This window comes from Misgurnus anguillicaudatus, chromosome 16 (genome assembly GCF_027580225.2).
Source record: "Misgurnus anguillicaudatus chromosome 16, ASM2758022v2, whole genome shotgun sequence".
NCBI lineage: Eukaryota > Metazoa > Chordata > Actinopteri > Cypriniformes > Cobitidae > Misgurnus > Misgurnus anguillicaudatus.
This window is the reverse complement of record NC_073352.2, coordinates 25,051,542-25,079,178: the sequence shown is the minus strand read 5'-3', so window position 1 is coordinate 25,079,178 and position 27,637 is coordinate 25,051,542. Positions and strand designations below refer to the sequence as shown.

The window sequence follows — 27,637 nt, the reverse complement described above, 5'->3', positions numbered from 1 at the left end:
GGCATTCACACGAACTAGACGCGCGAATGAGGCGGAAACGCGTCTACCACGCTAAACACCTCATTCACGCCGCGAGACCTCCAGAAGCTGTTGACTTAACATTGAAATCACTCGCACTTGATGCCTCTACCGCAGCTGGTCTGAACGCAGCATAAAAATAATAACAAAATTATTCTTTTTTTGTCCTTTATTAACAACAACCAAATATCCTCATAGTGCTTTGCCTAGAGGCAAATTTAGGCATTTTAGGCCATAAAACATTTTTTTGTTTTTATACAGTTAGTCTCAGCCTCAGACGTCACGCCCACAAACTGTTGGCTGAACGTCTGATGTTTTTCGTACACTTTTCTGGAAACCCTGTGAAAATGTCCAAGTCGTCTTTGATTGGTTGAAATAAACCGGATTTCCAGGAGATGTGAGTGTCGCGATTAGTTTCGGTCACTGGAAAACAAAGCTCTGACATTGAGGAAGAGAATCAGTTGTGTTCACGTGGATAATAATGACCAGTTATCATTATCAGCTAAACATTGGATTCTCAAAAATATGCAAAGTTCGTAGCATAGACTCTCTAAAAGACGTCCAAGAGTTTTGCTTGAGGCAGTTAGTGGAGTTAAAAAGTTTGGTTCTCCTGAATTGCTTGTATGTGTTAAAAAGTGGAGAGATATGCTTCAAACAGATGTTTAACGGGAACGTCTCATTGGTGTGGCTGTTGATGAAGTGCACAACGTTGTTCTATGGTGAGTAATGTTGTTTATTTAGATGCTAATCGGTTGCGGCTGGTTATTTCAATAACTGACTTGTTGACAGCTGGCTCGTTATTGTGGGGAGTCCGAAACGTTACATGACGCTAGATGAAACAAACTGTTATTGGTTGTTTGAAATGTCGGTCAAACAGCTCGTGGGTGGGCTTTGTCCAGAAAAAGCAGCGAAAAACACCAGACCTTCAGTATTGAACATACGCAAGACTATTATTCAGTAAACATCTCATAACTATCTGCTAGCTGCTTTAGTCTCCTGAACACACTGTAAAAAACGCGGTCTCTGTAGACAGCCCCGGCTCCACAAACTGCAACAAGAACAAAGTGGTCAAACCTACCACCACGAAACATAGCAAAGTGTTCCAGCCAATTAACGACAAGAAGGATTTGGGAGTGGGGGTTGGGCGTGTTCATGACTCTTTCAGAAAGCACAGAAGGGAGGGGGAGGAGTTAGCTACGCTCCGTTTTGTTTGACAAAACTTTGAACGTCAACAAGAAGTGACATCACACAGATAGGTTTAGACGGCCTTTAACACCCTGGGGTCTGACCATTCTGGGACACATGCTGACATGCTCTTACATTTGGTATTTTTTCAGTTGCTTTAAAAATATTAATGGCTAATATCACATAACACTGTATTCAGCACAAACTATGTTAAACAATATGTGAGTTAACATGTATGAACATGTTTGTATTTTTAAGTAAATGATGTTTATGTGTGGTTAGTAAAAATGTAAATTAAAAGTTGCTGAAATAAGGCCAAGGGACACATACTAAACATTTGTTCACAAACAAAAAAAGTACTGAAGTACAAAAACTCTACTTGTAGAGTTGGGAATTTGCTATAAAAGATGTAAAAACCATTTTACACACTCATTCACACAAAACAATATATTGATTTAACTGTTGTAAGACACTTTTTGTTGTGTAAAGGCAATATGCAGGGGAGTTTCGCGGAGTTTCAATTGATTTTTGTAACTTGTTTTTGCAGACAGCTGGCAGAGACCGAGAAGTCTCTAAGCGCACCATGTTTATTTTCTTTATTTGACAAAAACAAAGATTTGCTGTTATTGCGGATGTACTCAAATAAAAGCAGACCCTTCACAGTTTCAAATGTCTAACATGTTAGTTTGTGATTATTAATGATGGAGTATTTTAAGTTGATTCTGCTTTGGTGAGGAGAGAACACGTCAAAACGCGCCACCGCGTTTTTGGACCCCAGAGATTTAATGACCCCAAAAAAGCTAATTGAAGTCAGTTTTTAGCACACCTGAAGTCTTGTTAAGATAATACGTTTGGAGGTGTGGACTACAGCTACTTTAACTAATAAAAACCCCTTAAACTTTTGGAGTTTACTCTGCACAAAAACAGCACGCTTATGTTCCGCTTATAGGGCGGCACAAAATGGCGACTTCCATGTAAGGGTAATGAAAACAATATAGCTCATTTTGTAAGTCTTTATACACCACTGATAATGTAGCTATGTATACTATATTGCATTTCTGTGAAGAAAGTTGCACAAACTTTTAAAAGCGACTTGTATGTGATATTTGGATTTATGTTAAACAACTGGCAAAACAATTCAAAATAGACATACTGAACCGGAACTACTTAAACCACAAAGGAAGTAAAATGATTATACAATGTTTAAATACCACATTATACAGATTTATATCTGTAACAATACATGAAACTCCAGCATTACTCAAATAAATGGAGCCATTGTCCTCCCCTGGCACTGTTAAAAGGAGTCATGTGATCGCGGGGGGTTTTCATAATTTGCCAACATCGCTTATTCAATGACGTATGACACATCTTTTATTTCCGAAACATATCTGAGAATATTAAAATCTAAGCACATTCCTGCTTACACATTCGTGGGTCATATCCGATCTGTGTCATGAGAGAGAAATATACTGTACCTCTACATGCACATAGGGTATTTGCGTGTGCTTTCATGCATGTGCTGTCACTTCTCAAACGAATGGTACTCATAACAGAAGAGTCATAACCAATTTTCCTATACTTGCTTGTCGGGGAGTGAAACTGCTGATGCTCCAGGTTTCCAAGGTAAAGAGAAGATTAATTGGGGAGTGCTGGCGCATCCCGCTCCACACAGATTTAAGCTGAAGATAAAGAAGCGCTTCGCTCATGTCAGATTTAGTTCTTTACGTGACAAACACAAAAAAAGCCATTTATGGTATATGAGCGTTATGAAGGTTTCAACCATTGGGATGTTTTTCTTGTCAGAGTGAAGGGATTTATTGCTGCTCTGCCCCAGGCTTACACCTTTGTTTCAAGGATAAACATCACAATAAATAAAAGCTTCCTTCATCTCCATCGGCTTTATTGTAGATTATTGTGTCTTTGGTCATCATGGGGAAAAGTCCACAGGAAATAGATGTCGCAATTTACATACAGTGGTACTAAGTTAATGAAACATGCAGTACGGTTACGGTATTTGTATGACAATGACTAAGTGACCAAGGGTTATTTTCAACCCAGCACTGGGTCAAAAAAGGACAAACACAGCTGTTGGGTAGCCTGGCTAACACCAGACCAGTCTCCTAGAGAATGAGAAGTGGTCTGGGGACCACGTGGCGTGGTTTACGAATGCCCAGAGCCATTTGTTGGGCACTATGAATGTCTATCAAATGCGTCTGTACATATAGCTCATAGCCAATCGTTTCAATTATACCAGATGACGTATGTAGAGCGACATAAATTCAAGCATCAACAGCTTTTATCGGGTACGTTTACACACAGCTGAAAGCTATGCAACTAAACTGGTAGCTGATATTATTATATATTGATATTGAAAAGCAACACAACTTAGTGGCACTGTGACAACCACAGTAGGTAGGCTACAGGCATAATGACAATATCATATTCATAAATACCACTTACCATTTATAAGTTAAATAGACTTTGTTGACGTCCCATAAAACTCAGTGGCTAACATAGCCATATATCCAAACTTCCTTCTTGGATATCAAATTGTTTAATGCCAAAAGTTGCTTTTTTAAAATAAACCTGCATTCAAAACTACTTAGAACACTATCTAAGGCTGCAACGAAAAATAACTTTGCATCTGCTCCCGTGTTGGATAAACAAAACTGCTTTGGTGTGTCGCGTAGACTTCATCGCCTTGTTGCCCACTCCCCATTCTGTGATTGGTTCCCTATTTTAGGGGGAAATGGTCCATGGTTTCCATGCTAGACTTGCAGTGTGAATACATTTCCGTGCAAGGCAGCATGAGGAAACCCAGGCTAGCTGTTGGGATAAATTAATCCAGAAAATGATTATTTTTGACCCAACAATGGTCAAACAACCCAGCATAGATTAAATTACAACACAAACGGCTAGGTTTGTACTTTTACCCAACACTAGATTGAAAATAACATAAGAGTGAATATTAAAATCGATAAAGAATAAATTAAGAAAATATAGAGGTTTATGAAAATACATAGGAAAATATGTCTTTGCAAATCCGAGCACAGTTTGAGATAACATTATTGTCAACCATCTTGATCTCTTCTGAAATTCAAGAGGAGACGTGAGATCACAGAAGTTTCTAAGGTAGAAAACAGAAAGCAGAAGAGGCAGGCAAAGGTCTCCATTTGCTTTCCATTTTAGCTCTGTTGTCTCTTAGAAACAGCACATAGATCCTCAAGAGAAGTGGATTGGATAAACCCATTCCTAAAAATTTCAACAAACTAATTCCAGTTTGAAAGAGAAACAACTGCAGTAAGATTAAAAAATCAGAAACAAAGAACAAACATTCCAAGAAAGAAACAGTTGATGGATAATCTCCCATTTTTGGTTGAGCAAAGGCTGACCCTGTAGGCACTTTCAACCAGTGCCGTATTGATTGAGCAAGTTTTCAGCACGCAAGCGCTATCCGAATGCAAACTGCAGCGTTCACTATTGGCGATCATTATAAATCTGCTCAGGAAACAGAAAGCCGCAGGTCAGATGTGCTGTTCTGCACAATTACGTCAAACAAGTACAACCTCACGAAACTGAAATATCAATGTGCGATAAAGTCTGAAATGTTCAACATAACATTTGGCAAATGGCCATTGAAAGGTTACTCTTCCATGGTCACTGGCTTTGCAAAGAAGTCAATCAAATACACAGTTCAGTATCAGGCGGAAGTAGAAAATGTATGCTTATAAAATCCTCTTTCACTATACAATACGTTTGTGTCTATAAGTGTTTGTCTAAACTACGAGACAGTGAGTTTGATTGATGAGGTTTTTTCTCTTCCCTGGCTACTTAATTAGCCAACTCACTGTCAAACATGGCACGCAATAGCTTTACTCCATGCAGAGGAAAAAACAGCCATACTCAGTCCTGAGAAATCTGATGGCATAATCAAAGCATGAGGACAAAACCACAGCAAGAAATTCTTAAATGGTACACCAGATTGCCTCAAGACAGACCAAGACAGAAATAACCTGTTTGACTAACGTCACCCCCCCCAACTTTGTTTATTAGAGTCACAGGTTTTCTATTTTTGTGCATTCTGCATACAGATGACTCGCTCTGCAATCTCAAGCTGCACCCTGCAGCCTTAGTGTGTTAGCGGCACGGATGATTTCCGCCATGCTTTTAGGTGCAGCGGGCAGGGCATCTTCCCCTTTTGCATTCGATTAATGTTGCCAGCCGATTTAAATGCTGACCTTATCCAAACTGACAAATGGGCAATTCTCCCCTTCCCCAATCATGCACATACACGCCCGATCTGCACGCTAGTTTCTTATTTACTGCCTGTTTTCCAAATGCCACATTTGTTTCTGTTTACACCAAGGACTGAAGCCATCAGCTGTGAAACATTGCTCAGATGGGCTTCATCCCCGGGCGGATACGGCCCTATATTCGCGTTTATCTTTGTGGGTCAGATCTGACGCTCTCAAGCACGCCTTTTCCATCATGCTGGTTTAGCACTGAAGAGATAAAGAAATATCGCACCCTCAAACGCAGGAGGAGACTTATATGGTCTTATTCGGTATTTCTCTCCATCTCTGGCCCAGACATGACCCTCAGCCATCGTGGTCTTAATCGAGCCCTGTCCTAAATGGTGCTCTTGATGTGAACTTATGGTCCTGCAAACTCGTGAAAGTCCTTGTGTTCGTGAAGTCCATGAGAGTGTGGGTCATCCCATTTGTCACTTTATGACTCAGAAGGGTGCTCAAGAGCGGTGCTGTGAAGGCCACTGTGCACTCTTAGCACTTCTTGAGCACCTACTGATGCTGGACACTGGACTACTACCTAACAACAAAATGACACAAAGCAGCCTACACTGGAAAAAAGCATACTTAACATTTTTTTGTAATTAAAAGAAATGTCTTTAACGAAGACATTTGGGCTATTCTACAGAAATGGCACAAACTGCCCCGAAAAATTTTAAAGACATTTAAGTATTTAGATCTTTGTTTAGTAAGACCCTACTAGTATCTATTGAATCCCACATTAATGTCGAGGGACATTTTCATATAATTATATTTACAATATAGTGCAATTTGTACAAATTTTAATGTGGCGAGGTTTTATAAAGTTAGTATATAAATGTTAGCTGGAATTGAAAAGGTCCCACCAACTAGTGCAAATGCATCTTGTTTTGTAAAGCACTTCTCATATTAGTCCCTTAAGATGAATTGCTTCATTGTTTTCCTCTTTTGCAAGCCGCATTGGATAAAAGCATCTACTAAATTCTTAAATGTAAATGTTTAACAATGTAAAGACTAGTGCACCATTGAGGATGGCCTTAACTTGTCTTAGGTTTTGCAAACTCTACATCAGTTTTACTTTCTAACAATGAAAAATGAACACCTCTGCTAAAGACTGCCATAAGTCTCTTCCTGGGTTATGTGTTGCATTCAAAGTGAAATCTCTGTATTGTGAATAGAAAGCTGGAAATCTCATGAAACAAAAGACTTCTGCCCTCTTCCTCCACCTCCCCGTTGTATCTCCACCTCCTCTTCAGAGCCACAGGGAGCTCAGTCCACCTCAAGCTTCTAAACTACATCATTCTCTGCTCCACAGACTTCAAAAGGTCAAACCCGAGTCTCCCATGGTGTAGGTGTGTTTTTCTGACCCTTAGCATGTGTGTGAAGAGCATTAGCATACACTTCCATGATTCCACCGCAGTTCGGGGGTCTGTGAATATTCAAGGCTTACCCCAGACCACTGTTATTTCATACTGGCCTTGACGGATAATCATTTGTGATGAATAAATGCAATGTGATATAGATTATAATACATGTGAGTTGTGTTTTACAAAGTACAGTACATCTATCAATGTTTCTAAAGCGGTAACTAAAATGTTTCCACCGAGTTTAGTCTCAGCTTCAGGCATGGTCAAAGTTCAGATATGTTTATGTGGTAAAAATATTGTATGTATTGTTTTTTTAGTAGTCTGCTGTGCACTATATGACCATTTAATAAATGTTGTCCTCTGTGTTGTTTTATTCGCTTTGTCATTCGTTTAGCTCCGTATTGTATCAATATAACAAAACTGCAGTAACAGGAAACTATCAAATTTTTATGATGATGCACGGGGCACGTCTGAACAACACCCAAGCCTAGAAAATCAGACAACCTGGCAGTGTTAAAAAAAACTCTCAATACTTAAAGGAACAGTATGTAGGATTGTGGCCAAAACTGGTATTGCAATCACAAAACTTGTGGCTAAAACTGGTACTGCAATCACACAAATGGTGGCCAATACACAAAATGACAACATAAACATCAGTTGAGGGCTGCAACTTTTTAAATGACAATATCCTGACCAGACCACTGTTGTCAGTGTTATAAGTATTTGAAATGAAAATGATTTCTTAATGTCTAATGACATATCAGGGCCATTTTATGATTAATTGATATACATTTCTTACATACTGTTCCTTTAAATTAGTCTGTAATCTGAATGGCCAAAAAATAATAATTTTCATGTTTATTTTACATATTTTACATTACATTAAAGTCTGTACAGAAGACAGTACAGATGAAGTGAAAAAGCATTAAATGAGCATAGCAGTATTTCCAGGGTGATGCAATCTTATAAAAAATCTTATGACATTAACTAAAAGTCTGTCTTAATTGTTGAATAAATCCATACACAGATTTGTTTAGAGGTAAAGATAACATGATAAAATATTATTTATAGGTTGAATTTATACATATTTTTTCAATGCGTGCACTTTTAATCTTTGTACAGCGCTTCTTGTATGTATTAGCATTTAGCCTAGCCCCATTCATTCCTATGGCTCCAAACAAAAGTTTTATTTCATGCCACCATACTTACTCGTGTAACTACTCATGTAACAGTCTTTAAATAGGGAAATCATGGACGTGTTTGGTGGCTTCTAAATTAATCCCTTTTTGGAGCCATAGGCATGAATGGGGCTAGGCTAAATGCTAACACATTCACAAGACGCTGTACAAAGATTGAAAGTGCACGCATTGAAAAAAAGTGGGATGTATTAATTTGTCTAAGTTGAGGTTAAAACACAGTAAAATATTGAAAACCAGTGGTGTTTTACTCTACGTCCTGGAAGCCCAACCTAATTCCCTGGATCAGTGAGTGTAAAACCACCTCGAAACTTCCCTGTCCCCTCTAACATCTCTGACATTACATCTGAAACTGTAAAATTCCATGAAATATGTATTTATCTGCCTTTTCGCTCCCTCTCGTGCACTCTCGTGCTGATCGTACCTCTGTTGAAGGGACTGAGAGCTCATGGTGGGCTGTTTCTGCTATCCAGAGGATCCCGTGATGTTTGAAGTGGCTGACTGTGTGCTAAAAGGGTGAGACTAAAAGAAACCTAGAGATTTTGTCCCGCTGCGACACAAGCTGCCGCTACAGAGCTTTGGAGCTCTGCGTATCCTTGTCCCTCCCAATGCACAGAGATATAAACTACCTGTCTTACCACTGATCTCTTTATTGTCTATGGGAGAGTGAGACAGGGAGACAGCGGACATCTACATTGGGTGTTCATACACATACCTGTAGTACGGCCACAATTACATACCATTTACATTTAAATGTATGCATTTGGATTTTATGAAGAGTGACTGTGCATTCAAAGCTATACATTTGTTTGTCAGTATGTGTTTTACCAGGTTCTACCAAATTTGACCATGGTTTCATTACAGTAAAAGAAGTAACCATGTTTTTTGGTGTTGGTTTGCAAAATCTAGTTCCACACTCTAAAAATGGCTGGGTTATTTTTGGCCATGTTGGGCAAATATTGGACAGAACACACCGCTGGGTTAAAAATGACTTGGGTTATTATAACCCATGGTTGCATACAGTAACAACAACCCAACATTGGTTCATTTTTAACCAGAGGTGGACCGCAGTAAAGTATTTTTCTTCAGCCTTAAATCTCACGAATTTCCGTGTTACAGTCACAGAATATTTTGCTCAGTTATCCGTGTCATTGTCACGGATCTCCGCATTTTTCCATGTCCGTACCACAGACTTACTTTTCTGTGTCAGTTTCACGTATTGGTTACTCAATTGTTTTTCCTATTTTCTTACCATTGTTGCTTGGGTTTGGGGTTAGAATGACTTTCTGATACATAAAATGACATCCTAATTCAAACCCAACTCTACCCTAAAGTCAGGCGACACTGTTTAAAGGTCTGGAAAAAAACTATAAACCAAAATACTTCTAACCCAAACCCAAGCGACAATGGTTTAAAAATAGTAAAAACAATTGAGTAAACAATACGTGAAAGTGACAGGGAAAAGAAAGTCCGTGACATGGAAAAAGGCTATTCCAGAGATTGGAGTGTCTGTCTGTTTCATGCATTTGGTGTGTTTGTAATGTTTGATATTATTTTTAAATGTAAAATTATAACAGAACATGTAATTTATTAATTTAACGTTAACAAATCAAAAGAACTTATACAAATCCTACTAAAGTAGTCTACGTATTTTAAATTACAGGCTGCTTATAATAAAGAAATGAAGAAATAATGATTAATAACAATTTATTATCTTAATTAATAAACATCACCATTCCGGAGTTAAACAAAATAAGGTTGAGTTTACCTTATACTGATATTACAGTGGCCAGTCTTAACAGTGTTTTATATTCAGCTCGTCTTTTTGGTTTAATTATTTTATTTCGCCGATAGTAAAAAAACATCCATATCTGAATGAACAGGACTCAGGAAGTACAATACAAGCGCATTAGTAAGACCTTACGGCAGATCAAAACCGCGTTTTCAAAAGATATTGCGGCCAAACACAAACATTTGCATCCGGACGGGATAACATTTCTCAGAGGACCTCTGAGTTTGGCGAAAAACAGCAGGTAAATTGCTCTGGAAGGTCCGGAGGTCGTCAGAGAAAAACACAGACATGGCCGATTTGGATGGGATTAAAAACACAGAGGACCTCTGAGAAGCACGATTTTCTCAGAGGTCCCCCTGTAAAACTAATCCCGTCCGAATAGGGCTAATGACACAAATAAATGAGCAAAATATTCTGTGACTATAACACGGAAATTCGTGAGATCAGGTTGTTTTTCTTTCCACTTAAAGCAACACTATGTAGTTTTTTTACCTTTAAATAATGTCTCTAAAATTATTTCAGTGATAGAACAACTTTTAACTGGACAAATTGTACTGTTGCTGCAACCTCAGCAGCCTCTTAGCTGCTACAAGCACACTCTGAAAGTGGCGGTGGAGGGTAGAGCACACAGCCCCGCCCCTCCCCAGGCCTGCAGAAGAGTGTCTGATACCAGGCACTGTTGGGCTTTTCAACCACACGGGGGAGCTGTAAGTGATTTTTACATGGAAACTACATAGTGTTGCTTTAAGTAAATTTTTCAAGTATTCCTAGTTTTTACTTGAGTAAAAGTACAAAAGCATACAATTTTCATGTAATTAGGTATCAAATACATTTTAATATCCAATATAAATAAATATACAGTATGATTATATGTTAAGAATGTAGTGCATTAAAAGTTTTCCCAAGATTAACACACTGTAACTAAGCCACTTAAGTACTTTTCACCTTTGTTACCCAGCATGCGGTCTGTCCATTATTTACCCATTTTGGTTAAAATCACCCAGCTATATTATGAGTGTAATTTTTTTAAGTATTTTTTGTTATGATGTTGTAATGCCTTTGGTATATTAAGTTGCGTGTATATGCCATATTGACATAAAACACACAAGTTTGGTGGGTTAGAATTATGGACAGCCCCTTCTTTCGAGTAATTTCCGCTGTTCATGATTTTACTACAAAAACATGATTAACTATGGTTATTTTTTGGCAACCATGGTTTAACTATATTAACCATGTTTGTTTTTTGCTTTTTTGTAGTAAAAACATGATTCATTTTAGTAGGGGTGTGTAAACAGATTTTGACTTAACATATTGCAGCCTCTTCCTGTTGAAAACATCACACTTAGACATAAAATGAGCATATGACTAACATAATAACACATTCAATTACATTTCACATTTTTTGTAACATACAGGGTGGGAAGATCTGTTGTCAATGCTATAGTAATAATAGATTCAACACATTTGAAGCTCATTATGGTAATACTGCTGTGAATTCTTCTAAAGGTTACACAGAAGATACTGAAGACATTAACAAGCTTTGTGGTCAGAATATCCTTGCATCAAAAAAAAAAAAAAATGTTCAGACTGTTTTCTGGGGACTAAGCATGAAGTTTCTTAAAATCTTTAAATATATATAGACCGTTTCAGCAGTAACAACATAAACAAGCGGCTGCACGTAACTTCCGGTAAACTCCGCTAATAATAAATAACAACAAAGTCCTTTAAACGTAGTTTATTTATATAACAAGCAAAAAAACAACACATAGATTACCTAGGAAACCGAAACATTTGTTATTTTCGACGAGGCATTTGTTCAAGAGATCAATTTAGCAACTAGTCAGATCTTAAAGAAAACGAAACCGGATGTAAGGTTAGGATCCAGACGTGTATCACGTGCGTCCGATGAAACCATCTATATAGTACTGTGCAAAAAAAGTCTTAGGCCACCATGCTACCATTAGATTTGTTGTTTTTGCAATTGTATAGTGATCAAATATAATTATTTCTAGGTCTTTTTGTTAGAATACAACCAGAAAATACAGGAAATGTGTATGTAGTATTAAAAACAGTATAAAAGTGTAAGCTGAAGTGTCAACTATTTAGGGTATACCCCCCTTCCACTTGAGCAATAGCAGGCAGCTGCAGGATCTCTTAAGCCTAAATGAAATTAAATCCTAATTTCTCATTCTAATCCAATGACTTTAGAACTCAGTCTCCTCAAAAAAGCTCAAGATGCGTTTCATGCCAAGAGGGGTTTTGTTTTTGTGTACATATTTCCTGTATTTTCTGTTTGTATCTTAAAAAAGAGTGAAAAATAAATATGGATGGACATTAAAACTTTCCTAAAACAACAAAGCTGGTGATGGTGGCCTAAGACTTTTGTACAGTACTGTATATATATATATATATATATATATAAATCCTGATAAAAGTACAGGGGTATAAAAACACAAGTGACTAAATAATGATTTGACAGATTAGTTTTACTATGAACACCTGTCTTCAAGCATGGTTTTTATGCCGTCATTAAAGCTAAATTTAACAAACATGACAAAAATAATTCACGGCCCTCCTCTCATCTAAGTAGTTTTGGACGCAGTAACATTTAAGAGCATGTTTGCCAGCACTGATAACACATTACACAAGCACAGTATAAACCTGACCTAGTTCCATCCAACACAATGCTGTCTCTTCTTCCAACACACAGCACAGACACACGGCACTGCATCAATAAATCATACACAAGAAATAAATTAAACATTAATTCCAAGCTTGTGAAGAGACACTCACAGTTGGCCAGCAGCAGTCTCTCTTGCTCTGACTCTTATCTTGCTCAGGATAATTACAATCCTCATATTTCCAGTGAACAAACAAAGAAAAGGAAATGTATCATAAGAAAAGCAGCAGGACACCAGAGCCGTTTCTCAATACCAAGTACGCCAAGTTCGGACTTGTGTCCTTCCTAGTTCGGACTTGCAAGTTCAGACTCGGAAGAACGAACTTCTGACGCGAAATGCACTCTGGGAAACTTCGCTGTCATAAGTCTACACAAGTCTCCTCTGATGCATCCTCGATAAAATGGGCGGATCAAGAACACATCCGGGGATTTTATGTGAACTTGGGCTTGATGCGAACTTTGAATTGGAACAGTACTTGGGCCGCGACTGATGACGTTTCACAAGTCCACAAGAACGCAAGTACAGACAAGAACGCATATTGAGAAACGGCTCAGGACACTCCAAATAGGTTACGGCTCCCCTTTTGGGTCAAACTACCACGGTTTAGAGCCAGTGCGGCGGGGGTGGAAATAAAAGAGCAGAAATATTTCAACAGCACCTGCTAACATCTCTTTAAACTAAGTGCCAGAATTTCTAACAACTTGCACCAGCGCAAACCATCATTTTTAGGTTAAATAACAACTGTTGGGATTTACTAAAGATGTCCCAACCCAATATCACGAAATTACGTGCCTATAGCACGTATGGACCAACGTGAAAATGTCACGTTTTGCCGTGTTTGAGCGTGAGCATGTCACGCTTTTCTGTTTGTGTCACTTTCACGTATTGGTCAACTTTTTGTCCTAATTTCTTACCATTGTCACTTCGGTTTAGGGTTAGATTTACATAAAATGACATCCATACCCAAATCCAACTCTAACCCCAATGTCAGGCGACAATTGGTTAAAGTTTAGAAAATATAAAAAAATAAGTCTTGTATTTTTGTATAAACCAATACTTAAAGTGATATATAACGCAAGCACCAAATCTAACCCTAAACCGAAGTGACAATGGTTTGAAAATAGGACAAAAAAGTTGAGTAACCAATACGTGACAGTGACACGAACAGAAAAGCGTGACATGCTCACGCTCAAACACGGCAAAACGTGACAATTTCACGTTGGTCCATACGTGCTATAGGTACGTAATTTCGTGATATAGGGTTGAGACGTCCAGTAGATTATTAGCGCTGAAAAAGTGTGGTCTAGTTGTTTTTGTGGCAGATCCTTATTGCATATGGATTTGTAGAAGTTTCCCTTTTAGGCGCAAAAATAATATGAGGAGATTATTTAAATGATTCACGCAATGCAATTTACAAACCTATTCTCCAACCCATACGATTGCTTTGGTCGTTTGTCCATTTCACCAAATACAACCAACAGATGCATTTACTAAATTAGCGCCTCTACCGGCAGCAGGTAAAACTTATATTTTGGGGTATAATTTTGCTAGGTTGACATGTACTGGGATAAGATTTTCAATTTGAACCGCACAGATTAATTGTATTTTATTACACATTACATTATTCAGGCATTTACTGTAGGGCAAATAACGTACCCATTTATTTATTATATGATATAAACACAGCATACAAAGCGACTTTTTAAAAATGTCTTTCAAGTTTACCGAGGTCAAACAATTGATTTATTTAAAGAAAAGATGCAAAAGTGAGGACAGTCCGCTGTAAATATCAGATTCGTTGTACACTGATTCAAAAACTGCCACCAGAAGAAGCGATGATACGTCATCTATGATTGTGAAAAGGCATTGGCTCTCGTGTGTCTTGTGACCCATTACATCATTACGTTAGCTAAGAATGTGAAGCGCTATTGGCTGTTGTGACCGATTACATCATTATGTTAGCTAAGAATGTGAAGCGCTATTGGCTCTTGTGACCGATTACATCATTACGTTAGCTAAGAATGTGAAGCGCTATTGGCTCTTGTGACCGATTACATCATGATGTAGCTAAGAATGTGAAGCGCTATTGGCTCTTGTGACTGATTACGTCATGCTGGTTTATGTTTACATGAGTTCTGACTGTGCGTTTTGATCACAGAGTTCTTCACATAAAGTAATCGTATGGCTTCAGTTCGCAAGGTTTGCAACGCGAATGGTTTGTAATACTTATATACTGTTTTATGCAATAAATACCCGTGACTGTGCTTTTACTTGCATGTTGTGTTATATATGGTTGGGTTTAGGGTTAGGGTGAGGGTGGGGCTAGATGCTCCAATATATCTTTAAAACCATATATGAAGAGTTTTGTTGCAAAACGAGATAAATCCATTTTTTACATTTTTGTCAAAACATGTTTATTATTATGTTATCATGCTATTATTTTGTTTTATGGTGCTACTTAGCTATATTTTTTAAGTTATGAAGGTTTAAATCAAAACAAACCAACTGCAGTTGCATTGAAATTAATTGGAATGCACAACCAAAAAACGAGATTTCTGAACAATTAAAAAAAACGGTGGATATCTCGTTTTGCAACGAAACTCTTCATATGTTTATGAAACCATTTCTACATTTACAAATTCATAAAATGAAATGTGTCTAATCTGATGTATAAGGAAAAAAACCTTAAAAGTTAACAACACGTTGTATAAGCTACTGCCGCTAGAGGACACTAATCTATTAATACGTCAATTTACGTCGCAATAAGGTGCTTGCACAAACGACCTATGAGGTCGTTATTTTTGGAAGACAGTATTTGATTTATAATGTTTGCACGTTTGATATTACTGGTATTTGCGCCATTTTTTAACACAGAAAAAGCAATGTCTTAAATATTTTTTGCACTTGAAATGGCTGTAACTGTTGCTGATAGGAAAGGCATCACAGAGATCAGAGAGTGTGTGGTACAAGGCAAAGGATTTTTTTAAAACATGAAACAGTTTATTGGGAATGCCAGAGAACATAATATTCACAAATAGTGTTTGCCAAGCCATTTATTTGCTGGAGGAAATACAAGAGGGGTCACCAGTTTTATACCATGTGTTACAAAACTTTTGTAAAGCTTCATTTTTTTGTCCTCCAGTTCTTTTCAGTGTACTATGGCTTCGTAGCTGGGATTTCACACCCCGAATTTTCATCTGAGATGTTTGTGGTGCTGAACTCAAGCACACCTTTCTAGCAAATAACCTGATATATTACCACTCCCGTTGGTGCATTTTTGGAATTGTGCTCTCGTGCTACTTTGCATTGTAACATCAGTGTTTACAAAAACATTTAGATGGACATAACCAGTCTGACTACTCATAGCATAGCTTAAGATTTCTTTATAGTCATGGTCAGGGTTAGAAATGGGTGGGGCGAAGTCTGGAGGTAACTCACATTTTTTTGTTTCTAATAGTTTATGTTGAACATAAGCTTACCACTGACCTACAGTACACAGCAATGCATTTTTACCATTGAGAAGTCCAACTCGAATCCGAGTCCATATAAAGCTGGATGTGGACTCGGTCTTGATGCGGACTCTCTACACTGCCACTGAGTAAATCAATCTGTCACAGGTAAACGCACAAAACAAAAAAATGCTCTTTTGTATTCAGTCTGTGATGTTTTTGTGCCTGTGTCCACGTACACATGCAGACTGACGTCATCATCTAGCAATGAACACAGCACTTCAAAGATGCAGTTTCAAGTGAAGAACATCCTGTGTAAACAGCTCAATCTTTCTGCGCCATCTGCTTTTATTTATAATATACTGTAACGTAAAGTAATAAAATAATACTGAATCGACAGCCCTAATCTTTATACAATATGTAATTTAAAGAAATGATTCAAATCCGCCTTGGCAGCAGTTACTGTATTCTCACTTGATGAAAGACGTATTGACGAATCTGTTATTCTTTGCCTTTCTTGTGCTCTTTAAAATGACAGTGTATAAATTTATTGAAGTTTAATTATTCATACTTCAAAACACACTTGACAGATGCTGGATACAAAGTAAACCGATGACTAAATAAGCTAACCAACTCCAGCGTATTTTATGTGGTACTATTAAACTTTGATCCAATCGGAGATAAATCCTGATTAGCTGTCTGAGTTGTAAATCTGTTATGTATAGTGTATCAGTTTTGTAAAAAACTGTTATGCAGTGATGCATACCGACTTCTCACGTCACGAAGGCAGATGGTCAAAATCAAACGTCAACTATCTCGTGCTGGACATCGATTTAGAACAAACCTGCCCTGTCTAGCCACATGTAGTCTTTTAATAGCAATTAGCTGAGGACAGCAAAACAACCCAAGCAAAACAAGTCACAGTTGTATACAACACAGCTCACATTTCTTTTAATTAAAAGTGCACAAGATGGTGGCTGACATTCTGGCCGTCCCCGATGAATGAGTCGTTGGCTGAACAGGACTCATCTGGTCTAATTAAATTGCAACAGAAGCCTGAGACTGCGCAGGCTGTGTTGTTGACTGCTGTCGAGACGTGATGTTGACACTTCGTGGTGTTACAATAGGAGCGGTTGATGACATACTGTACTCCTCTTAACCTCATCAGAAGTCTTAGCGTAGGCTTCCGAAATTTCTCATTCAATTTTCACCTTCCTATACGAACTAACAGCTTTATATTATTCAATTCACACTAAACCTCATCTCCCTTTTTTCGCTCACTTAGATGTACTGTACAGTATAAACTATACCCAAATGATACTGGAAAGGGCAAAAATGAGTGTAAAGATTCAATTCCGATGCTAAACTCATGTTCTACCCTTGTACTTGCTTAACACTTGGGAAACTTGCAAATTATACTCCCTCGTTTTTAATAATTATGGCTTACAGGCTGGTGAACTGCCAGAGAATTATAAGGGAAGATGTTTTTTACTGTATTGCCCAACAAGGTCGTCTGTTACCCACTGCGCAAAGTAACATTGGAATGACGTCTTTTTCATGTAATTTTTGGACGTCCGAATCTGGTCCATAAAAGCGGTTGTTTTGTAACCCCAGGCGACGTCTTTTTTCGACGTCTTCTGCACGTCTAAAGGTTGACATCCGTAGGACCTCCGTGTAAGGAAAATAGACATGAAAAAAGTGAAAAGAGATGATTGTCTCTGCAGTTCACCCATCCATTGCAACACCGAAACACTTTAGTCATTTCGTGCCAGCCGCGGGATTCAAACTATCGATCTCTGGATTACAAGCAAGTCCCGCTAACCACTCGGCCACACGGCCATATCTTCACATTGTATATAAGGCACACTTATTGCATTCATACCATGAACTCAACATTATGAGAATATGTGACAATATTTTCATGTTAAATTGTTAGTATGATCAGTGTTTCCTCTAGGATTTTTTCCAGCTGTGGCGGCAGGGGGCGCCCATGATGATTATAAATGTACATTTTTTTTTATGTAGAATATAGGCTACAGTAAACTAAAATGTATTTTTTATCATTTTCATGCTGTCATTTACGTTTCCTTATATTTATAGCATATTGCTTGTCTATGTTTGATCTAAACTGTACATTATTTTCTTAAAAAATACGTAAGTTTTATAGCTTCATACGGATCTTTCATTGTAGTTTTAATGTAGTGTGCAAGTTCGTGCTCATGTTTAGCGTTACAGAGCTGTTGCAAAGTCACGCACAGTCCTATTTGATAATCCGCACCGCTGTGATTGACAGAACACCTGACCCGACATCAGCAGCAATTTATTCCAGCATTCCACACCCGGCCTGTTTGACATAAAGAGCCCGACCCGGTCACACCGCAAATCGCGCAGCTAAATATAAACCTTTAACGTTCTTCAGACAGAGCTTAAACACAAATAAGCCATTTAAAAACTGCTACCTATCGGAATCGAGTCGAATTTTGGTCTTGGGTGTTAGACCTGCAGTTTAGCCTATTCTTGCTTACTGAGTCCCGACCTGCATCTACAACGCAAATGACACGTTCATATTATTACACCCGTTACATCAAATATTATGCGGTTCACCCGCGGGTACCCTGATCCCGCTGTCTGAAAACAGACGAAACCGTCTCACCATCTGCCTCAAGTTTTTATTACCAACGTCCGTCTCTTCCACGGGAATAATGTAAGTTTCCTTCCAAACAGATTCGACTATTAATGTCTTGCAGTCGCATTTAAGTATTATTCAGTGTTTAGCCTTTTGTTTTTGAACAAACATCTTATCATTTAATGTGAAACTTTGTGAGGGTCGATCTAAAGCACAGAAGACGCGCTGCGTTTATAGCCTATATTCTGAATAACTAATGGCCTGATAAGTTGATAATATGAGTACAGTGATTCCAAAGAATGTCCAAAAAACTTGTAATATGTTAAATCGAAAGTTTAATCATGTCTTTTCTCGCAGCCCAGCGCTGCGTCCGTGTATATGCGCATGTGAAAAGCATACGCGTGATGACCTTGCAACTTAAATTACCCTTAATTTATTGCCATACAGATAAAAGTAAAATAACATTCGAAACTAAAATTTTTTTTTTAATTTGTGTAAACTCACAATAAGGAGAAAACCTTGTGCTTATTTAAAATCATTAAAAACATGACGTGCTTTCTGCTGCTTTGGTTTAACAGCGCGTCACAAAAAAAGAACAGCAACTCAAATACTTTTTTAATTGTCAATCTGATAATTATAACATATTTCGTGTAGGCTTATTTATTTTATTATTATTTCTCAAAACAGAGACGTAGCCTAATCATCATCTGTTGATTTAAATCTATTTGTGCATGAAACTAAACCCATGGGGGAAATGATGATATTTTAGGAGATTTATTTATTATAAATGAGTGAACAACGCGAATCCAGAAAGGAATTTATTTCTTTAAAACAGCCAGTCTGGCAGGGCGGACATTTCGGTAGCTTTATTTATTTTGCGAGCTGCCGCCGTGGGTTTTGTCTAGAATGAATACAGAAAATGCAGAAAAGTTTAGAATTAGATTTGGAGGTACGATTTTTAGGATGAAAACAGCGGCTCTGGCTAAATGAGATACAAATACATCCTACAATCCTGTGAAATTTTGTGTTTAGAGTTGGGTTTGGGTGAAGGATTAGGATAAAACAGTGCTCATCAGGCGAGATTTCGTTTGCTGTATCCCTTCAATACACAACCGCAGGCGTGGCGGGGATGTTTTAGGCGTGGCGGCCCGCCACGGTTGAATGTATATAGCGGAAACACTGATGATCATATACTTTTAATATAACGAACTACACATTTAATTACAGATTGTTAATTGTACATTTAGATGAATTTGCATATAATTCAAGAAAGCAGAAAAAACAGTGCTGTATAAATAATATAGACTGATCGTAAGTATTAATCATGTTGGTACAACAATCCTGATATTTGTAAATAAACACATTTTTATAGGCCTAATCATGTAATATAGACATAGGGCTGTCATAGACGTCGAAATGACGTCCAAAGAATCACCCAGTTCAAACGTTAAATGTTGCCCGAAAATATGACGTCCAAATGACGTTCAAAAAATTACACAGTTCAAACGTCAAATGTTGCCCGTAAAAATGACGTCCAAACTAGGTCGCCCTTGAATCATCCTCTCATGAGAATCCTTTATGGTGCTTTTATAATACTTTTATTAATAGCTTGTCAGTAACAACCACGGAATTGGATCGGTCATATTGTCGGTCCTCGATCCGATATCCGATCCAGCCAAAAAGCTCGGATCGGCCCTGATACCAATCCAGCATACACTGAAAAAACGAACTTTTTAGTGTAGTAATATTTATTAGATTAACTCTCATAATTTCTACATAATAATATTAACATTTATTGAGAACTAGATTTTCCTAAGTAAAATGATGATAAATACACAATTAATTCAAATAAAAAAATGAATGGTGTGGGAATAGTAAGTCTTATTAGATATTTTCTTGTATTATTTAACTGTTTTATAGTCACTGCACATAGTCCTAAAATAATTCAGTAAATTTTAATCAAAAACTTTAGCAGATGCATACATTACATTAAAAATAGGCAATAGGTAAAATGAACAGGGATAAATATATGCAAAAACCTACAGACAGGATGAATACCTAGCTTATATGAGAGACGAAGCTTGATATTATAACTATGACAGGTGCTATGATGTGATGATCATGAAGTCTGTTTTAAGGTCTTGACGCCCTTTACTTACTATTAGTCCTTAACATTTGCGTCTCTTTCTCGTCTTTCCGATCAAATATGTTTGTATAAGCAAATGGCGTGTCAAACTACATCGCTCCAGCAGCGCACGTGTCTCTGATATAAAAACGAGTTTTGTCTTAGCTTGCTTAAAGTTAAAACATTACAACTGTTAGCATTATGTTTGAGAAGAACCTTTTATTAGGCGTCGCAGCTCCTTGCGTGTGCCTAGAGACCTCTGCACTCGAGAGACCGGCCGGCTGCTGCACGAGCACAGACAGAGAGAGGGAGAGAGAGCAAGAGTGAGAGAGAGAGAAAGAGAGAGAGAGCGAGCGAGAGTCTCGCTGCAAAAAATTACAGAAATAACTCGTTTATTTTTTATGAGTGAATTATTTTACTTGTTTCTCCGTCACACTAAGTCTAACAAGCGTGAGGGCAGCGTTAGCCACGCCCACTTATTTGCATTCCGCGGAATAGACGGATTAGAAAAATCTGTTACGTCTGACATTTTATTCCGCGGTAACGGAATATACCGTCATACCACCCAGCCCTAGTTTAAGCTCTTATATATTGATGTTGTTTTGTTGTAAATAATAATTTTGTGAAGTCACCGTTTATGTGATCAGTGTTTCTTTACATGAAGTCTGTTCAGAACGTTGTATTGTAATTCCCTCCACAGTGCTGATAAAGCATGTCAGAAACACAGTTTGTGTGCGTTTCTGTTCAGAATCAAGTTTATTCAATGACTGACTTGTTGTCAGTCATGAATTTTGTGTTATAATGCCATTTATAACACTAAAAACAACTGAGTCCATAGACAATAAAATAACGAACAGAAAATACGATTTATTTAATATTATTAGGACAGCAATGCTTCAATTTTCAAAAAAACCTAATAGACTTTACCTAGACGATTAAAATAAATCTAACTTCTAAATAAAATAATTTAGTAACATTTAATTCATTATTTAACATATGTTTTATCATGCAATTTTAAGTAAATTTTATTTGATTTTAGTAGGTAAGTTTTACTTATAAAAAAGCAGTACATTTTACTTAAAAAAAGTTCGTGCAAATTGTTACGAGGATTTTTTTAAGTAAATTTTACAAGTTGTTTTTTTCAGTGTATCGGATTGGGGCATCCCTAGTAAGGAGCATCACATATCCGGCTGACATCAGAGGTATTCAAGCCAATCACAACGTACTGATAAGCTGGCCAATCCGGGACACAGCGCTTTTCAGATCGATGAGCTTTGTAACAAATAAGAGCGTTGGAGCAACAAAAAAGGACGGTATGTGGAAAATTATGTGTTTTTTGAACCATAAACCACAAATAACGTTGTTTTTTAGCAACAAAATAGGTGCTCTTTAAAGAGTTGACTGTTAGCAAACAGAGTTTTTGTAAACACATTTTGACTTTTTCATTTTTGATCTCATGTGAAAAAAAATGTCATAAATTCTGTTTTGATTTGGTGGAAATTTGTCAAAAGTTGCACTTTAAATAAAAACAAATCGCCTACCTGGATGTTAATAGATTAGGTACTTAAATGTGTCATTAGACAATTCTTTCCACTCAATTAAAAGGACATTTTTTGGCTAAGCATGACACAAATGAGGCGTTAAGGTTCAGACTCTTTCACTTTTGTGCCTTGTTTCTGAATCTACTACACATAGCACATGTACATATTTTTAGCCGTATGAGCTTAAACATCTATCTTACCAATCTGCCCCGTCGACAATAACTTATACTTTAATCAAGTTATAACAAAGAAATAAACTTTAACAGGATTCGTGTTTATAACCTTTAAAATCATTACAATAGTTCTCATCTCACCCCTGCTGTGAACTAAACATGAATCTCTGATCTTCTCTAGTAGTAGTAGCTAAATGTCAGTAATTTTGTATACAGAGGCGAAGAGGGCATCTTTGCATAGCAATGGGTTCGTGTGACACTTAGCATCCATTTTTGATCTTTAACAGAAAGACAAAAATGGAAGATGTAAAACAAAGCATGATGTCCTCAGAGTCAAATATTGATTTGAAATCCAAGCTGTATTATTGCCAAAGGGCAATAATTTCCCTTTTAAAGCATTACATTTTGTACAGAATTGAGCACACATTGCTTTACTTTAAATTCCAGCGAGCAAACTGCATATTCGAAGCAAATTATTTCCCTTTTAAAGCATTACATTTTGTACAGAATTGAGCACACATTGCTTTACTTTAAATTCCAGCGAGCAAACTAATAAACTGTCTCTTTATGCATCTGTACTGTGAATTAGACTGTAAAGCTGATTTGTGTTTTGAATGTGACAAATGGCTGTGATATTTAGAGTTGCATCTCTTTTTGGTTTGTCATAATGATATACAGGTAGACACATGTTTAAATTGACCTCTTCTGATACTATGGATTTTGTAGTAAACATGTAAGCAAAGCCATAAGCAACACAAAGCCACATTTAACTTTCCCTAATGTTTTCTGCATTTTAAAAATTGAGAACAATTGGGGAGGCACGACTCCTGTTTTATTACTTTTACTGTTATTGCAGAAATAAATAAATAAATAAAGAAAGAAAGAAAGAAAGAAAGAAAGAAAGAAAGAAAGAAAGACAGAAAGAAATGGTCAATGGTTCTATAGAAGTGTCTATGATGCAACATACTGTAACCCAGCATCAAGATAAAAGTGTAGATTGTGATTATGGCACACAACCACATATATTCCACACACAATCACAATATCTCCAAACGGACAAATTAAAAATTGCATCAGCACATAAGTATGGCATTATTGTGGAATAGCAAAGAAGGCCACGCATTAGCAAAATGTTTAAGTATGAAGGAAACACCCCTGGGTGTAGGAAAAGATATAGAGAAAGTGAGGAAAAAGAGAGAAATCATTTTAATGTGTATGAACACAAATATACAAAGAATATGCAATGAGAAATATCCCACAATTCCTAAACGCAAGATCCAACATGTGGTACTACATCTGACCTTTGCTGGCACTGACAAATTCATGCCTGACCACCGCACATGCCCTTCCATGACCCCACCCATTACATGTACAATGCAAGACAGAAAACAACAGAAGGGAGAAGATTATTATGAATATCACTCATCAAAACACAGGAAGGTCAAATGGATGTGGACCCAAACAATGTGAATCATTGCAATTTTGGTGCTTTTACCCCGCAGGCTGCATGTTGAACAGCTTTGAGGAGTGAACGAAAGTGAAGACTAACTAGACAAAGCACAAAACACAAGGGATGTATAGTGGCACGAAAACATCCCGTCTGTGTAGAAGCATGCTATCCAGGGAAGCATTTTAAACCTTGTTTTCCTAATCCAAGGCGATTAACAATAGATTTAGGAAGTTCAAACAACGTTCAGGACACACATATCACAACACTTTACGCTACTGATGAAACTCAAAATCTTTATGTGTAGTGGCATGCGGATGCGTTTGATTTCATTTTAAGCAGTGATCGTTTTTTATAATTTATACATTTAGTCATCGCTTCAAGCAGCCCATGGCATAATAGAGCCAACTATTTGTCTCTCCATTATTTGTGGATAAAGAAAAATGATGGCGTGCTAAAGCAGGTTGTGTGATAATCGATACATTTTTCGCCTAGATTCTGACCATTATTGCGAGAACCCATTACTGAGACCTAATGCATCTTGAGGGACCCAGGCCCTTTTTGATGCATGGCTCTTTATTTCAACTGTACCAAAAATTATTACGCCGTTGCTCAGTCCCCCCGCTGCTATCCTCTACTTTCTGAGATATTTGAGGAAATAAATCCATATCAGCTCTGTGTCATACTCTGACAAGTGTGCATGCAGCTATATATTTATGCATGTGAGTGTAAAGGGATTAAACAGTGAATATACATCTCTGATCAGCAGTCAGCGGAGACTTGAAAAGCTTTAAAATGGAAATGCTGTTTAAATATTGAGCGATCAGTTTGTTTGAGGCTCTACATTAATGTTTTCAGAATAAATTGTGCAGTGTTTATTCAATTTATCTTAGCTACACAGAAAAACAAGTCAAATGTTTCCTACTCACCACATGGAGAAGAGATCTTCCCACTGGCCATGTTTTTTCTCTCTTTACTATAGGGCCTTCTCCTATGGGTTTGGCTTTTAAGTCTGAAAGAATGAAAGAAAGAAAATAAAACAATTAAATCAAGTACAGAGTCAAAACAACATGTAATTAGGAAGTAAACAAAGCAAATACGAAGTCAATAACCTGGAGAACACACACACACACACATTATAAATGGAAAACCAACACAGTATGTTATTAGTTCTGCAAGCTTTGGGTTTCAAGGCTTTACCGGGAATCTCCAGGGCTTGGGTTTCATATGCCCTTCCAGCAAACTCTAGTCCAAACCACAATGAAACTTTTGAAGAATCAATATCATGTAATATGTACAAAGATTGACATGAAAAAGAGGCTTTACCTTTTCACTTCCTCTAATACACTACACAGAATGCCTATCTATGACACTTAAACCCCCACATGCTCACAGGGATCCGGAATGTCTATATCCGTTCTCCGCCTTATGGAAATCACTTTATACTGACAGTATTTCCCTCTATCTCTTTCTTTCTCTCTCTCGAAGGGACACTAATGAGTCTCTCCATACAGGCCTGGCAGTAGACGGAGGCAAGGTGATTATGCAAACACCAGTCCTGAATTGCTAATGAAAGCTGGGGAACACAGACTCTAGCGGTGGGAAAAAAGAAAGAGCAGAAAGTTTGTTTCTGGACTCTCTTGTAAAATCAGTCTTGACACTGAGTGCTATTAGTAGCCCATTAAGCAGTTCAAGGACAATAGCTATCCCCCTGTTTGATCATTTATCCCCGGATCCCGTCGTTATGCTCGGTGCCTGTGATCGGGACGACCAGGGAATATCAATGGCCTTGCTAAGGAAGAGTGCAAAATGGGTGAAATGATTCCTCAAGGTTCCATTTATACACATGGATATTTTCTTTTATTACTTCATAGGGCTGACTTGTATATCCTCTTTATACCATATTGGTGCAATAATTTTGTGCTCAAATTTAATAGATTCTGATGTCATATGAAAAGATTTCTAAAGTAGAGCCTGAAAGATGCTTGATATTGATTCTTGCTTGTGGGTGTTACACTGTACTGTACATTAAAAAAAGTAGGACAACTCAACCTGCTCAAGGTGAAATGAGAAAGCGTCCTTCCCCCTTTTTTTTTTCCATTTACTAAAAGGAAGACATATGAAGGACAGACATATTTACCTTCTTAAACTCAATGAGAATACATTAGGGCAATCATTATAATTTAACAAAAATTGTTTAATTTGTAAACAAAAGGGGCTTGACGAGACATTATTAAAAAGATTTCTCGTTGAGGTAAAAGGCTGTCTCATGAAATCAGCATAAAGTTGGGTTTTGTGGAAAAACCTATTATAGTTCATGCATTCTGTATTTTACTGTGTGTACTTTTTGTTTGGTTTTCCAATAATGTTCGTTTGTGAACTCCTATAAAGTCTGAGGCCCGTTGTGTTTTACTGTTTAACATAAACTTGTGGAGAGTACATGATTTGCAGTGGCTTTCCCTACTAAAAAATCTAGTTAAGACCAGCATAAGCTGTTGAGTTGGTTTTATCTGGTCTCCCAGCTTGGTTTTAGCTAGTATTGCTGGTGTAGCAGCTGGTCTATCTGTGTTTTGGTAACTTTTTAAGCAGGTCTAGCTATTTTTTGGTCACTTTTTAAGCTTTGCCAGGCTGGGAGGACCAGCTTAAACCAGCTACTGCCACCTTAAACCAGCTAAAGCCAGCTACCAGCTTATGTTGATCTTTGCTGGATTTTTCAGTAGGGTTATCATTTCTACAGTAAAGAAGTAAGCATATATTAAAGATTAAGTGGATTTTAACATCCTACTTAGCGTTACTCAATGTAAAAAGATGGTAAAATAACAATCGGCAGGCCATTGGTGCCCTTTGCAGGCATTTGCTATAATAAATAATGTTGTTTTCATTACATGTATGTTGTTTATAATCAAGTGTTTACTTGGTTTTGATACTTTATTTGATTATTATTGCCTCGTCATTATTATAAATACCATGTTAAAGAGTATTGCTCACTTAAGTCTATTTTAAATACCAATAAATATCAAATTACTTCATTATCAATTACCAAAATAATTGTTAGTGACAATCCTATAAACTCATTTACATTATTTGATGTTTTTTTCCAAGTTAAAAACATTGTTTTATCTACAAAGTCAGATGTGCTGCAAAAATGTCAAGCTAAATATCTCAAAACTACTCGGAATGCAGATTGAACCTTATAATTCTTATAAAGGCATCAATATATCTGACCCAAACCTGCCGCACAAGCCCTGAAAAGTGAAGCCAAAACGTCTCGATCGCCCCCCAGTGACTGGTCCCAGTATAGGTTATAAACCCCGCCTCCCCGTGTTATTCAATGGGACTTGAGACCAAATAAACAATATAATTACACTTCAATTATCTTTTTTTCCGAAGCTGGTTTCTGTTATTTGTAGTTTTTATCACGCTGATGTAAATTCAAGTGTTTGTTTTTAAAATAAGTTTGTTTTTAGTAAGTTATTTAATACTATTAAAACGGTGGTGTTTATATTCATCACTATTCAAAAAGGTAGATTCAGACATTATCTGGTTTGTCAGCTCTGCTCAAACTACTTTTTATAACTAATAACAAAGAGCTTTATTCTTTCTGGATGAACTTTTTCTTTTAATCAAAAGGGTATTGAGAAGCATTCATAAGGCACCTGGGTACATTCACAGAATTCTCAACTTTTCAATTTATCGGAAAGACTAAACACATTTTTTATATTTACCATTGAGATGAAGTGTAATTTTC

At 37.2% G+C, this 27,637-nt stretch overlaps 1 protein-coding gene across 3 annotated transcripts in view; it reads right to left on the bottom strand.

Moving 5' to 3' along the window:
• Positions 1-27,637, bottom strand: part of lingo2 (leucine rich repeat and Ig domain containing 2) — a 325,603-nt gene that overhangs the window by 113,015 nt on the left and 184,951 nt on the right. For all 3 annotated transcript variants that reach the window (XM_055177528.2, XM_055177529.2, XM_055177530.2), the window contains one exon: positions 24,819-24,901. The gene's annotated coding sequence lies outside the window, so the exon portion shown is untranslated. The remainder of the gene's footprint in view (positions 1-24,818; positions 24,902-27,637) is intronic.